General features: G+C 34.9%; 1 pseudogene; it reads right to left on the bottom strand.

The window, feature by feature from the left end:
- Nucleotides 1-11,835: 11,835 nt before the first annotated feature.
- LOC114028184 lies at nt 11,836-13,065 on the bottom strand (annotated as a pseudogene).
- Between the last annotated feature and the right edge of the window lie 1,706 nt (nt 13,066-14,771).

The following is a 14,771-nucleotide window of genomic DNA, read 5'->3' as shown; positions in this document are numbered from 1 at the left end:
TTGTTATTACTTTGATGAAATATATCATATATCTGGGAAACCAGGATGAATTTCAAAAAACAGACATCAGGTGTATTGTGCTATAGGACCTCCTAATATTTACCTTATTGTAAAGGTGAAAATACTGTTTTATACCAAAAAGATAATGAAGGAATTTTATTTCTGTTGATTAACAGTCACGTAAATAACTTTAGTTCATCCTATCACATCACTGATTTTAAAATGTCTGTTCCAGTATTTGAAGATGTTTCTTTCCTTCCCCCTTCTCAAACAAAATTTAACCTTGAGTTGGCATGGTATAGTTGGATAGAGTTTCAGAATAAAGTATACCCTTTGACGAGAACTAGCTAAGTGACCCTTGACAAGTCATGTAATCTCTCAGTGTCCCCAAGCAACTCACTAATGGTATATCAGAACAGTTGCTGATCAATATTGGTAGGATGAATCTTAGCATTGAGTGTCACCCAGCCAGTACTTTCTCTAATAATAATCACCAATTCCCTCCCTAATTGGACAATCCACCTCATCTATCAAACCTATTTCTTACTACTTCTCCAAAACCACTCTTTTAGACTGGTCTCCTCATTCTTCCAATTAATCAATCAATCAATCAATCAACCAAACAATCCACATAGGCAGGTATGGAGGGGAAGGGCATGCTGGCACACACTGTGATAACATATCCATTGATTCTTAATCTTAGTAGAAGAAGGGCAGCAAACTTGACACTGGCTCTATGAACATTTATGATTAATAAGCATTTATGACTAAATAAAATAAAGCACTTTTTTTCAATTGTGAGATAATGTAGTAGTCAGGATTATTTAGTCACATTATTCACCCCCACACTTTTACTGTGTCATCCTCCCATTGGTAAATTCTTTCTAGAACCTCCATTTTGAGGAAAGGCCCCACACCAGTCAACCCTCATTCTCTAGACTTAGCCAACATTCCCCCATCCATGAATGTGACTTCCTTACCTCCCTCTTACATTTCAGCTCCCCTTTTTAGACATCATTTCCCCACATCATAATGCAAGTTTCTTGAGGACATGGATTTTCATTTCTTTTTTTTTTTTGCTTTTATTTGTAACTTCAGTGCTTAGCAGAGTGCCTGACACATAGTAAATGGATTGAAATAGGAGACCTTTAGGGGGACTGAGGAGATAGGAGGAGAACCAGGAGAAAGCAATGACATGAAACCTTAAAGGGAAAACAGTATCAAGGAGAAGAAGGAGATTGGCAGAAGAAGGCAAAGGCTTCAGGGAGGGTAAGAAGGATAAAGATGAGTTTAAAAAAACATTAGATTTGGCAATTAAGAGATCTTTAGTAATTTTGAAGAGAATAGTTGCAGTTGAATAACATCACAAGCCAAATTGCAAAAAAGTCAATAAGAGAGTGAGAGAAAAAAAGGGAAGGTATCTATTATAGATGGCCTTTTAGGAGAGTTTAACCACAAAATGAAAAATAGATACAGGTGATAACTAGTGGGAATGGATGGATCAAGTGAGGATTTTTTTTTTTTGGAGAACAAGAAGACATGCACATGTTTATAAGAAGTAAGGAAGTAGCCAGTAGAAAGGGGTCAATTGAAAATTAGTAAGTGAATAAGAATGATTGAGGAAGTAATCTGCTAGAGAAGATGGGATGTAATGGGATCAATTGCTCATGTAGAAAAGAGTTTGTCTTGGCAAAGAGAAGGTCCATATCTTCATGTGAGATAGTGTGAAGGAAGACAGTGTCAGAAGGCATCTGAGGGATGTTAGATGATGAATAAAGGAAAAGAAGGAGTTTTTTGCCAATGGCCTCTTTTTCCAGTGAAATAGAAGGGATAGGAAGAGGTGTGTGAGTTTTGAGAAGGTATGAAAAGATTACTAGGGTGATGGGAAAGAGGACAGTGAATATTATTACAAGGTGAAAGAGGAGGTAGTTTATATAATCTTTATCTATGTCACAATTGTGCTTAGATCCAAGTCTAGGATCAAGTTCCATTCCTAACAGGGAGAAATACACATGTTTGTGATGACATATGTAAAGCAGAGACATATCATTGTCAAATGATTCAACATCAGAAACTGATACGATTTAATCAGTGGAAAAAACATTAAATAAGAGTCATTTTCATCTGCTTTGCTGATGCCACATAAGGGCCATAAGTATCCCATTGCATACATGTCGAGGAATGGCTACCACTTTTTGAATTGTAAAACATCTGAAGCTCTTTGTAAGTTTGAGAAAGTGATGGGTATGTGCTCCCTCCTCCTTTTTTTTTTAGTAATTTCTCACTCCTTTTATAGTTCTTTCCCTATATTATTTTCTTTTTTTTCTCTACTGTATTTCACTGTTAAAACTATTTTTTTTCTGGAATAAATCTATGGATTCTCTTGATTTATTCTTTGTTTTACATATTCACAAGTTCTAGTGAGTTTTATTATATTGCCTACATTATGGCATTCAAGTTTTTAATAAATTTATTATCTTCTAGGAGGTCGATGATCTTTAAGTTGTTTCTATAAATCCTATCTTCAAGGTTAATCACTTTGGCTTATATAGAGTTCGTGCATTCTTTAAAAATTATTGCTTTTTTCTTCTTTCTTCCAGATTTTGCTGTATTTCATTGCTTTTGTGCTACATCTGTTAATTTTTTTCCACTTCTTTATAAATATATTCCATCCACTATGGATTCAATCATTTTATAATTTTCTAATTGCATTTTAAAATCCTGCATTTCAAATTCTAGGTTTTGACCCATATTTATTTCCGATTTCTTCTGTAAACTATTCTAGAGTTTCTTATTTTGTCCCTTGCTCTCTTGAAGTCAAAAGGATTGTTTATTTCATCATAAATTGATTGATTTTCCCATTTCTTATTCTATTTGTTAAGAAAGTATCATATCTTTGAGCATACTACTACTTGAGCTTCCATCTGGATCTTTTTCTTTTGATTTATTTTCTTATGTCTAGGTTTTTTTATTGAGTTTTTTTTTCCTTTTTAAATCTTTGGCATTTGGTGCTTTTATTTTTATATTCCTCTGTCATGCATTTTTTTTGGCTTATTTGTTTTTGGTTTTGCTGGTGTAGACTCCAAAATTCAAGATGAAAAACTTCCTCTGGATCTTCATGTTAAGGGATATGTTTATCATTCTGGGTCCCTTCCATGACTATTCACATCTACATATATTGGCTCCTCACCCTATTTTCTCCCCTGGCTTTAGCCTTTTCCTTTGTGACTGGACTGAGTCAGTGACTCACTTTGTGGAAGGCAGAATTGTCCTAGAAAATGTTCTGCAGTCTTAGAAATAACTAAAATAGTACTGGGGTTCTGTGAAAAAAGAAAAGATTTTAGTCTCACCCTTCCCTTCAACTATACATGGCTAAACCAAACCAGTGTCTGCTGGTCTTTGAGAGGAGGACAGAATGTGAGGATGTTCCAACAGAGTCTCTCCTACAAAGGGATCCCTGGTTGGCCATCAAGTACAAATCTTCAAATTACCTTATGCCCCTGTGGGCAAATGTAGGATATTATGTGAACATTTCAAGGAATAGTGTTCTCTGGTATTAATTCATAAGGATTTTACCTCAGTTTTTCTTCTTTTTTGTGGATTTAGTTCTAATTATTCTATATGTGGCACAGAACTTAGGAGAGACAATTGAAATGATTTGGAGAATGTTACTAATCCAACGTATTGCTGGTTCTTAGTGTCTATTTCAGGATAGAACAAGTTTTGGAAGTTCTATTGTGAAGGAAAGACTTCAAGCATAGCCCCCACAGCAGACTTAGTCTGATGTTTGAGGATCAGCCTAATAAAGTATGAAGGGGATCATCACCATTAGGTTGTCCATTTTGTAATGAATTATTTGGCTGTAGTCCATGAAATAAAGAAAAATGCTCTCTATTTTGTTTCTACAGAGAACGCTAGGAAAGACTTTAGAACAGAGATAGAAACGGTACTTAAGGGAGCTGAGATGGGGAAAGCAGTTCACAGGATTTTTAAAGGAAAGTACAAAAGGCATGGAGAGGAAAATATGGAACTTAAACATACCAGAAAATAGTGCTAAGGATCACACATAAGGTCATCAAAAAAGCTTAAATTGGCTATTGGCACTCCAAAGAGACAATAGCCAAGTTTATGCATCAACATGGGTTACTTAGGATGAAGGGATAGAGGGATTTTAAAAAGTCTTTGAAAAAAATGTCCAAAACAAATCAGCATAGATTTTGATATCTGATGACATTAATGCAAAGATGGGAATAGATGAGGATGATGAGAAATTCATGGGAAGCATGAATCAGGCAGAAAGAGAGAGGTCAAAGATTTATAGAATACAAATAAGTCATATCTTTATATCATCAACACTGTCTTCAAGAAAACAATTATTAAGCACTAGATATGATGAGTAATAAACGTTACAAAACACCCAAATTGATTATATTTTAACAGATATGAAATGTTATTAACAGACATGCTATTAATGTGAGATTCACTCCTGAATTAGCTGTCTGTGAATAGTCAGACCACTAACTAATTTGCAAAGGCAAAAGTCAGAAATAGTAAAAGTAAAACAGTAAAAGTAAAAGAAGAAATAATAATGAGAGAGACTATATATGATCGAAGTAACTCAATATCAGTCTTAAACTAGTAACAAGTAAATGCTCATTTAAAATAGTGGATAGCAGAAATGACTTTGACAACATTTTAAGTAAATTTATATAAAAATTTGAGTTTATATCCCTATCTATGTATCTGTTCCTATAAGGAGACCAAAAGGAAATATAAAGTGTAATACTTAGCTAAATTTAATTTGCTTTCAAAGTGGCTAGAGATGGCAGACAATGATTAACACCAACTTAAAATATAAACTCATTTATTATAAAATCTTATGAAAAATGATATGCAATCATAAACAGTATCTTCTCATAAATCATAGGAGCAGTGGAATTCTATAATAATTTAAAAAAACTTGACCAGAGGTCTATGTAAGTAACTTCATCCTAAGAACATTTGAAAATTAAAAATGGAAGGAAAACAGCATAAGAAAAATGGACATCTGCAAATATTTTGTAACTGTTTTCATATTTAAGGAAAGTAGAAACAACTGACCTATGTAACATCAGAGACCCTAGAATAGAAACAGAAAATGGTACTTAAGGGAGCTGAGATGGGGAAAGCAGTTCACAGGACTTTTAAAGGAAAGTACAAAAGACATGGGGAGGAAAACATGGATCTTAAAAATACCAGAAAATAGTGATCAAGAGAACTTCAACTAGTGACTCATATGTCTACTTTTCCAACTATACAAAGGCCTTGAGATTTGTCTATATGCAAATCTGATTAGTTTATTAGTATGTAACTCACAGATTCTTGAAATAGATATTCTACAGTGAACAACATCTACCATTTTTCAATTGACTGAAACATGGAGAGAATACAATGTTCTACTCTGCTTATTTATTGTTTCCTGTTTATGAACAGCATTTGATTCTGTAGATCAAAATGTTTCCCATAAGACATAAAAATCATTCAAGATTCCTTGAAAGAGATAACAATAGAAATAACCATATCTAATGATCCTTGGAATTTAAACATCAGAAGAGGCATAGCATAAGAGATATATGGTCACTAGAGGTGTTCATCACTGTGGTGGAAGAGGTCCAGTGCAGATATTCTCTGTGGTTAGTGAAATTCTTTCTATACAACCTCAGTTCCTATCCCTATTCCCATGTATGGAATATGGTATGAAATACCAAAAGTAATAAAAGTTGTTTGCAAGTTGTTTCCTTCATTAGAATGTGAGCCCATTGAGATCTGATACTATGTATTTGCCTTTGTTTCTATCCCCACCATTTAGCCTAGCATATAGAAAGTGTTTAATAAATGTTTGAGGACTGTTGTTGACTGAATAGAAGGAATATTCTATTCAATACTCAAATAGACCTCTTATCTCATCAATTTGGGCATTCCATCCAGTGAAACAGATTAGAAGCCATCCATTCCTCACCATCCAGTAAAACTCTTATTTATACTCTTTTATATGCTCTCCACAGTGTTTGCACTAAACCAGCTGGAAGCCTTCCTCATAGTGTTATGAAGATAACAGTGGAGCATTCTGACTATCCACCTTTTATCCTTCACATTTCCTTGACAATGTCTTTAGAGTTCAACATTGTTCAAATGTTGTAGGTTGCTCACATCATGCACCTATCCATTGTCCTCTGGTTTATATTCATTTTAAGTTCTCCAAAGATTCTAGTGTACTCTGTCTCATAATCATATAATATGAATAGAAAATTGGTATTAAATGGATGGCATTTGTTTATAGGGGAAGTTTCTGGTCTTTAAAGGAGATTTGTAAGAAAGGAGGAAGAAAAGAAGAAAAGGGAGGAGGGAATGGAAGAAGGAAGCACACTGAAGCACTGTTATTGCTAAATGGGGGAGGTTTTTTTTTATATTGGGGGGTGATTTTTGGTGTCCTTCAAATGATGTGGTATCAAACTCAAAGAGAAATGGATTTTTGTGGGTGGCATATTGACTTAGAAAATAAAAAATGAACATTATTTAAGTTGAATAATATTTTTATTTATTTTGTTAAAGATTTCCTAATTACATTTTAATCTGTTTCATTTGGATTTTGACATCTTTGGAACGAAGTCATTTCTGTCTGTTAGTTTCCTTCATAAAAAAAAATGGGAAACTTTAAGCAAGTTATTTAAGGATAATGGAAAGTTCTTTCTTTGAAAGTTTAAGAGCTGTATCTCTGTTATTGCCTATTAAGTCCTCTAGCAGGTGTTTTGTTAATCTCTGTTCAAAATTATTCTCTAAAGAACTGTTGAATATCTTTTAATAGTTGCCAATATAATTTCTTCCTCTTGTCCTAGCAGAATAATTCCTCTCCTATTTAAAGAAATACAGGTGTATCCTGTCTTTTAAATCCCCTTTTCCTCATTTCTCAGGATGTGACACTGCAACAAATGGATGGAATATAAATCTGTTGAGCATTCCCAGTGATTGGAAAATTAGATATATTTCCTCTTTGTTTTAAATATAAATTATAAAATAATAACATGACCCTTAAAGCTGTGTATTATTAGGAAATTTATACTTTATGTTTATAAACATTCAACCTCAAGGTCTTTCAAAACTGTCTGGAATCATTATATCATAACACACAATTTACCATATTGATAGACTAATGGTCTTCCGTAGTGAATGTCCTCTGACAATAAGCCATGTTATAGAAAGATATGGATGTTTTTCATGTTATCAATATAAACATCCAGCATATTAAATTTTATATTATCTATAGTTATTTTAAAAGAAATATCTCTTACTATCTTTTCTTACATACCGTCTTATTTCTTGCATATATCTGACAATCTCTTCTTGAAAATAATAGCAAGGAAAACTATTAACAAATAATTATGTCAATAACAAAACACATGATTATATTAATAGATTTAGAAAAGGCTTTTGACAAAATACAAAAATCATTCCTATTAAAAACATTTGAAAGCATAAGTTTAAATGTATTTTTCCTTAAAATGATCCTAAGTATATATATATATATATATTTAAATCAGCAAGCATTATCTGTAATGGGGATAATCTAGAAGCCTTCCCAATAAAATCAGGAGTGAAACAAGGATGTCCATTATCACAATGTTATTCAATATTGCACTAGAAATACTAGCAACAGCAATAAGAGAAGAAAAAGAAATTGAAGGAATCACAATGGGCAATGAGGAAACAAAATTATCTCTTTTACCAGATGATATGATGGTATACTTAGAAAATCATAGAGATTCAACTAAAAATTAGTGTAAAAGATGAGTAAGTTTAGCATAGTAGCAGGGTATAAAATGGATCCACATAAATCATTAGCATCTTTACATATCACCACTAAAGCCTTGCAAGAAGAGGTAGTAAGAGATATTTCATTTAAAATAACCAAAGACAATATAAAATACCTGGGAGCATACCTGTTAAGACAAGCCCAGGAACTTTAAGAATATTATTATAAAATATCTTTTATATAAATAAAGTCAGATTTAAATAACTGGAAAAATATTAATTGCTCCTGAGTAGGGTTGAACAATACAATAAAAATGACAATTTTACCTAAACTAATCTAAACCTATTCAGTGTCATACTGATTAAACTACAAAAAAATTATTTTATTGGGCTATAAAAAAGTAGTAAGTTTCATTTGGAAGAACAAAAGGTCAAGATTATGAAAGGAATTAAAGAAAAAAATGTGAAGGAAGAGAATCTAGCTGTACCAGATCTTAATCTGTATTATAAGGCACTATTATAAAACTTATCTGGTGCTGGCTAAGAAATAGAATAGTGGATCAGTGCAATAGATTAGATATACAATACACAGTAGTCAATGATTATAACTTTGTGTTTGTTAAAAATAAAGATCTAAACTTTGGGGATAAGAACTCACTCTTCAGTAAACATTTCTAGGAAAACTGGAAAGCACCCTGCCAGAAACCAGGTATGAACCAAAATTTTATACCATGTACCAAGATAAGATCAAAATGGATGCGTGACCTAGATATTAAGGGGGATTCGTAAGTAAATTAGAAGAGCGTGGAACATGTTACCTATCAGATTTATGGATAGGAGAAGAATTTATGAATAAACAAAAGGTAGAAAGGATTGTTGAATATAAAATGGATAATTTTGATTACATTAAATTAAAAAGGGGTTGTACAAATAAAACCAATGTAGCTAAGACTAGCTTTGCATTTAAATATTACATATATATTCATATACATACACACATATTCACTTGATCCAGGTATATATTTTATACGTGCATTAGAATGTAAGCTTATTTTATATAGGGATTATTTCATTCTTTGCACTTGTTTTCCCTGCACTTAGCATAGTGCTTGACACATAGTAGATATTTAATAAATACTTAATGGCTGATCTTTAGAAATTCTGGATTTCTTGCCCTAGGACCAAACCAACTTGATTTGTGACTGAAAGCAAACTATCCCACTAATCCAACTATATTTAGCCTCAGCCCCCAAGACATATTCACCTTTATATAACATCTAGTCATCATCCACAGGTGCTCCATCAGCCACCATCACACCATCCATACCTGGAACCATCAGTTACAATAAATGGAGTAGTTTTGAATGCTATGGATAAGTTCACTTACCTTGGTTGTATACTTTCCAGGGATATACACATTGATAATGAAGTTGTTGTCCGCATTGCCAGAGCTAGCTTAGTGTTTGGGAGACTCCAAAGGAAAGAATGGGAGAGAAGAAGTATTAGACCGACAGCCAAACTGAAGGTCTACAGAGTCATTGTGCTGACCTCATTGTTGTATGCCTGTGAGATCTGGACAGTATGCCAACGCCATGCCAGGAAACTGAATTGCTTCCATTTGAATGGTCTTAGGAAGATTCTGAAGATTACCTGGCAGGATAAAATATCAGACACTGAGGTCCTTTCTCAAACTAAACTGCCCAGCATTCAGACTCTGCTTCAGAGAGCACAACTGTGATGGGTTGGCCTAATTGTTTGAATGCAAAATGTACACTTGCCAAAAAGACTATTTTATGGAGAATTCACACATGGCAAGCATTTACATGGTGGTCAGAAGAAGCAATACAAGGACACTCTCGAGGTCTCTCTTAAGAACTTTGAAATTGATGTGTGACATAGGGAGACACTGGCACAGCACCACTCAGCATGACATGCCCACTTCAGGAAAGGTGCTGTGCTCTATGAGCAAAGCAGAATTGAAATTGCTCAAGAGAAACACCAGATAATCAAACTTAGAGGATCTACTCCAAAGGTTCACATGGACTATTTGTGCCTGACCTGTAGGAGAACATTCTGAGCTCATTGGTCTGATCAGCCAGTTGGACATACTAAAATCTGATTCTAGCATAGTGATGTCATTTTGGTCCTCTTTGAAAACAAGCAACCAGTCATTATCCAAGTTGTCTACCTTCCGTAAACCTTGTACCACGACTGGTTTCTCAAAGTTACAGTGACATTGCTTCTGTAATGGGCCTATTCATTGACTGCATAATTCACCATGTCTGTAACTCCCCAGACCAAAACTCCTTTTCTTGTTTACAGCTTCTCCATGGGTGTTTTTCATTCTTTTAGAAAGTTTGTTCCTTGAGGGCAGAGAGTATCTCTCTTTTTGTATTTGCATCCTTATTGAGTAAGAGCATACAGTAAGCCCTTAATAAACATTTTTATTTTTTTTAATTTATTTTCATTCATTGACAGGTAGCAAATAGCAGAACCAATTTTTATTTTTTTATTTTTAATGGAAAAATAACCTTTATTTAGAATACAAAACAATACATAAATTAACGGGATTTACTATCATGATTTTTCTTTAAAACTTCCAGGACAAAAGCCGTAACTCTACTAATGCTTTCCAAGTATGTGTTCCAATAGGAAAAAACTATTTATGGTTTGGCAACGGCAGTGACAAAACGTACCACTTCAGAGTATAATTCATTTACTTACAACTCTATAGTGAAAATCTTGTCCATATTAATCTTTAATCCAGTTCAATGGATATAGAAATATGCAATTTGAATTACACTCACATTCAATGCAAGTGTCAAGTAATCATAATAGTTGAGTGGTTTGTTTTTTGTTTTGTTTTGTTTTACAAACAGGCTTAAAGCATCTTGTCAACTCATAAAAACAGTTACTAACTATGCCTTATTTTATGGTGTTTAATAAAAAGTTGCTCCTCATGAAAATAAAAGTCAAGGAATCTATGGCCTGATAGAAACAATTTCAGCTATTCACAACATGCTGAATTAACACTTCTCATTGCAAAGGATCCCAAGAATCCATGTGGGGGACAATCACTGTCCAATTGCATAGGAGTATCTATGATTATTTTAAACATAGACATGAATCTTTAGCATAGACCTTTGTCCAGGGAATTAGAAAACTAAAGCAAAATTTTCTGATAGCTATTTATAAAGGGCTACTGTTTCTCCCCACTATTCATGACTCCTAGAAAATAAACTGTGCCTCAATTATTGCTTATTAAAAGTTACTTTATTTTTATTTTTATACTTTATATACTTTTATACTTTATTTTCAAAGCTATTTAGTACCTCACACAAAAAATAATCACAAGTAATTTATTTATTTATTTATTTTGGTGAGGCAATAAGAGTTAAGTGACTTGCCCAGAGTCACACAGCTAGTGAGTGTTATGTGTCAGAGGCTGGATTTGAACTCAGGTCCTTCTGACTCCAGGGTTGGTGCTTTGTCCACTAGCTGTCCCCAAGTAATTTTTTTGAGAATCACTTAACATGAAATTATACAAATAAAATTTGTATAAACACAAATCCGTATTTGTCATAACACAGATGGCAAAGGACAAAGCAAAAACAAGAAAACTAAATCAGCAACTCTGTACAATTGGACAAGTTGTGTTATATACACTTAAAGTCTTTTACAAAATAGTAATTTCAGGCAGAGCCAAGATGGCGGAGTAAAAGCAGTGACCTGCTTAAGCTCTCCCCCAAACCCCTCCAAATACTTGTAAAAAATGACTCTAAACAAATGCTAAAGCAGCAGAACCCACAAAAAGGAAGAATGAAATAAATTTCCAGCTCAAGACAACCTGGATGATAGATTGGAAAGGTACGTCACACCAGGCAGGGAGAGGAGGGAAGTTCTGCATGGGCACGCAGGCTGCAGCAAACTTGGAGCAGGCCTCAGGCAACTGAGTCGCAGGCAGCTGTGGCAGTTTCAAGACTTCTCAACCCATGAATGCCAAAGACAACTTAGAAGGTCAATGGGAAAAGTCTGTTTCTGCAGTGCTCAGAGAGAAGCACGGTGGGGTCCCAGCTCCAGTCCCGGAGTGCGGCCCCAGGGTGGCAGCTGCTTTCTGGCCCACAGATTGAGGGGGAATCAAGTGACTGATCAGAGGGGGTTTGCAGGAATCTCTCTGCTGGTGCAGGATTCTCTTGCTTTGCCCGTTCTTGGATCTGGGTCACAGTTCTGGGTGGCGATCCCAGGGTGAGGAGGAGCACTGGCGTGGTGAAGCTTATAGTGGTGTTGGAGAGGAAATTCTCCTCACAGTTCCAAGACAGAAAAAAGTGCTTGTGGTCACTCGTAGACCAGAGCACAGGCTAGGAAAGGAGTAAACACCTTGCCCTTGATCATAGCACCTTGGAAGAACTGAAAATTTACAAAATAGTCATTTCAGATCAACAAAAGACTACTCTCCGTTTAATGGCATCATCCTGCAAGACAGGCTGCTGTAGCATCTGCACTTGTTTTCTCCATGTCCTCTTTTAATATGGCTGGTAAATATTTTGGTGATCCCCTAGGGATACTTTGCCATAGTGCTTTCTTCACCTCAGGCACAACCCCTAGCCTAGTCCCACCTTGTCTGCCAGCTGCAGTGACCTCCCTCCTTCCTGTTGTTGTTTTTCCTGCTGTATGCCTCTTTGGGCAGAGCAACTTGGATTTCACATTTACCAGAACCAATCTGATAATATCTGTTTTCTAATTATTTCTTTACTGGTTCTTCATCTGTATATGTGATAAAACAAAATCCTCTTTTTTCATTTGTTTTTGTGTCCATAGGAAGTTCAATTTTCTCAATCTCTCCAAATGCTCCAAAATATTCTTTGATTTGTTCTTCAGATGAATATGGGCTCTGTCTGTTTACAAATGCTTTTTTTTGGGGGGGGGGAAGGATTTCTTTCCCTTCAAAGCTCTAGATTTTTATCAATTTGCCATCCACCTTGTGTTCTTTAAATTACAAGACCTTATCGACATTGGCAGCATCTTGGAAAAGAACAAATCCAAATTCCTTCTGTCTTCCTGTGACAGAATCTGTTTTAATTGTGCAGTCTACACCTTTCCAAAACTGAGACAAGTATTCAAGGAAATATTTCTTGCTCATGTCCCAGCTTAGTTCTTCAATACACATTTTATTGGTGTCCTGATGGTTCTTTTTGTGTTGATTTTGCGACCCTGAGCAAACTCCTCCATGTTGCTGTACTCATTCACATCCTCCATGGCTGTGGGGCTGTTGGCTGGGGGCAGGTGGCAAGGAGAGTATAGGCATCTATGGAGTGGGATTTAAAAATCAACTGAACCAACTTTTAAAAAGAGGTCCTCCAGACTCCTCATCCAGGACTCTTTCCACCAAACCTCACTGTTCTGACATAAATTAACTTAGATTCTTTAAATATGGATTCATAAAGGATATTAAACAATTTGTACAGAAATAGCAGGTTGAGCCGAAGCATCTGATCAAAGTCAGGGGAACAGAAACAGATACAACACAACAATGACCCTAGTAGTGAGGCAACTCCTACCAGAAAGAAAGAAACCTGTTTCTTCCTGGCCACATAGGGTATGGCCAACAGTGAATATGGTCAACCCACAGGTAAAGACACTCCAGTGTAGCCACTTACAGTCCCTAAAATATTCTGACCTGTGGGGTTTCTGGAAGCTAAGCTTAAGTCAAAATGATGATTTTCTGGGGTTAAGGAAGAGAATTCATCTTTTTCATTCATGAAAAGAGCAGGGTATATGAAAAATATTTATTTGAACTTTTTGGAAATTTTCCATGATACAAAATTATGACCACCAAGTCCCTTTCTCCTCAACACTTGTCGCTTCCCTTTATTCCACTGAAAATGGGGATAAAATCTATGTATTATTTAACTTTGTCTTCCCTTAGAACCTAGTGCAGTGACATGCATATATAGGCATAGGTGCTTAATAAATATTTATTGTATTTATTAAATAGCTATATGGTGATATTGGAATCTTTGAATTTGTGGGAGTTTGTAAAACACTCCAAAATTTAAATTTAGCCTAGACCCAGTCCAACAACTCTGTCTTTTTTTTTTAGACAACATTTTTATATGTGTTTGTACCAGGAGTGGATTTGTTGTATTTGATCACATTAAGATAACTAAAGTTTGTTGTCTGGCTTAATTTTAATTAGTAGGGGGAAATACAGTGTTAGGTGGATAGTGTGCCAGACAAAGTCAAAAAACTTAAATTTTATTTTCAGTCCTGCTATTTATTTGTAATAGAATTCTTGTTCAAGTCATCGCATCTACTTGGCCTCAGTTTCCTTATCTGTAGTGAGGAAAACCTCTAAGGGGCTTTCCAGATTTCATTCTGAGTTTCTAATGTCTTTAAATGTAGTAAATGTCTTTATAATTTTTTAATTAATTTATTTTGAATTATCAACAATCACTTCCATAAGCTTTTGAGTTTTAAATTTTTCTCCCTCTCCCTCCCCACCTCCTTCCCCAAGACAGTGCGTAATTTGATACAGGCTATATGTATACATTCCCATTAAACATATTTTCAAATTAGTGATGTTGTAAGGAAGAATTAGAATCAATAGGAGGAACCACCAGAAAGAGAAAACAAAACACAACAGAAGAAAAAAATAGCAAAAAAGTATGCTTCGATCTGCATTAAAACTCCATAGTTCTTTCTTCTTTGTGGATAGCATTTTCATCACGAGGCCTTTGGAGATGTCTTAGATCCTTGTGTTGCTGAGAATGGTTTAGTTTATCAATATCATGATCACACAATGTGGCTGTAACTGTGCACAATGTGGTTCTGCTCACTTCACTCTGCATCAGATCATACAAGCCTTTCCAGGTTTTACTGAAGAAAGCCTGTTCATCATTTCTTATAGCACAATAATATTCCATTACATTCATATACCACAACTTGTTCAGCCATTCCCCAATTGATGGGCATCCTCTCAATTT

This window comes from Vombatus ursinus, unplaced genomic scaffold (genome assembly GCF_900497805.2).
Source record: "Vombatus ursinus unplaced genomic scaffold, bare-nosed wombat genome assembly UNPS02014872.1, whole genome shotgun sequence".
Taxonomy (NCBI): Eukaryota; Metazoa; Chordata; class Mammalia; order Diprotodontia; family Vombatidae; genus Vombatus; species Vombatus ursinus.
Note: the sequence above shows the minus strand (reverse complement) of the source record. Positions and strands in the feature narration are given on the sequence as shown.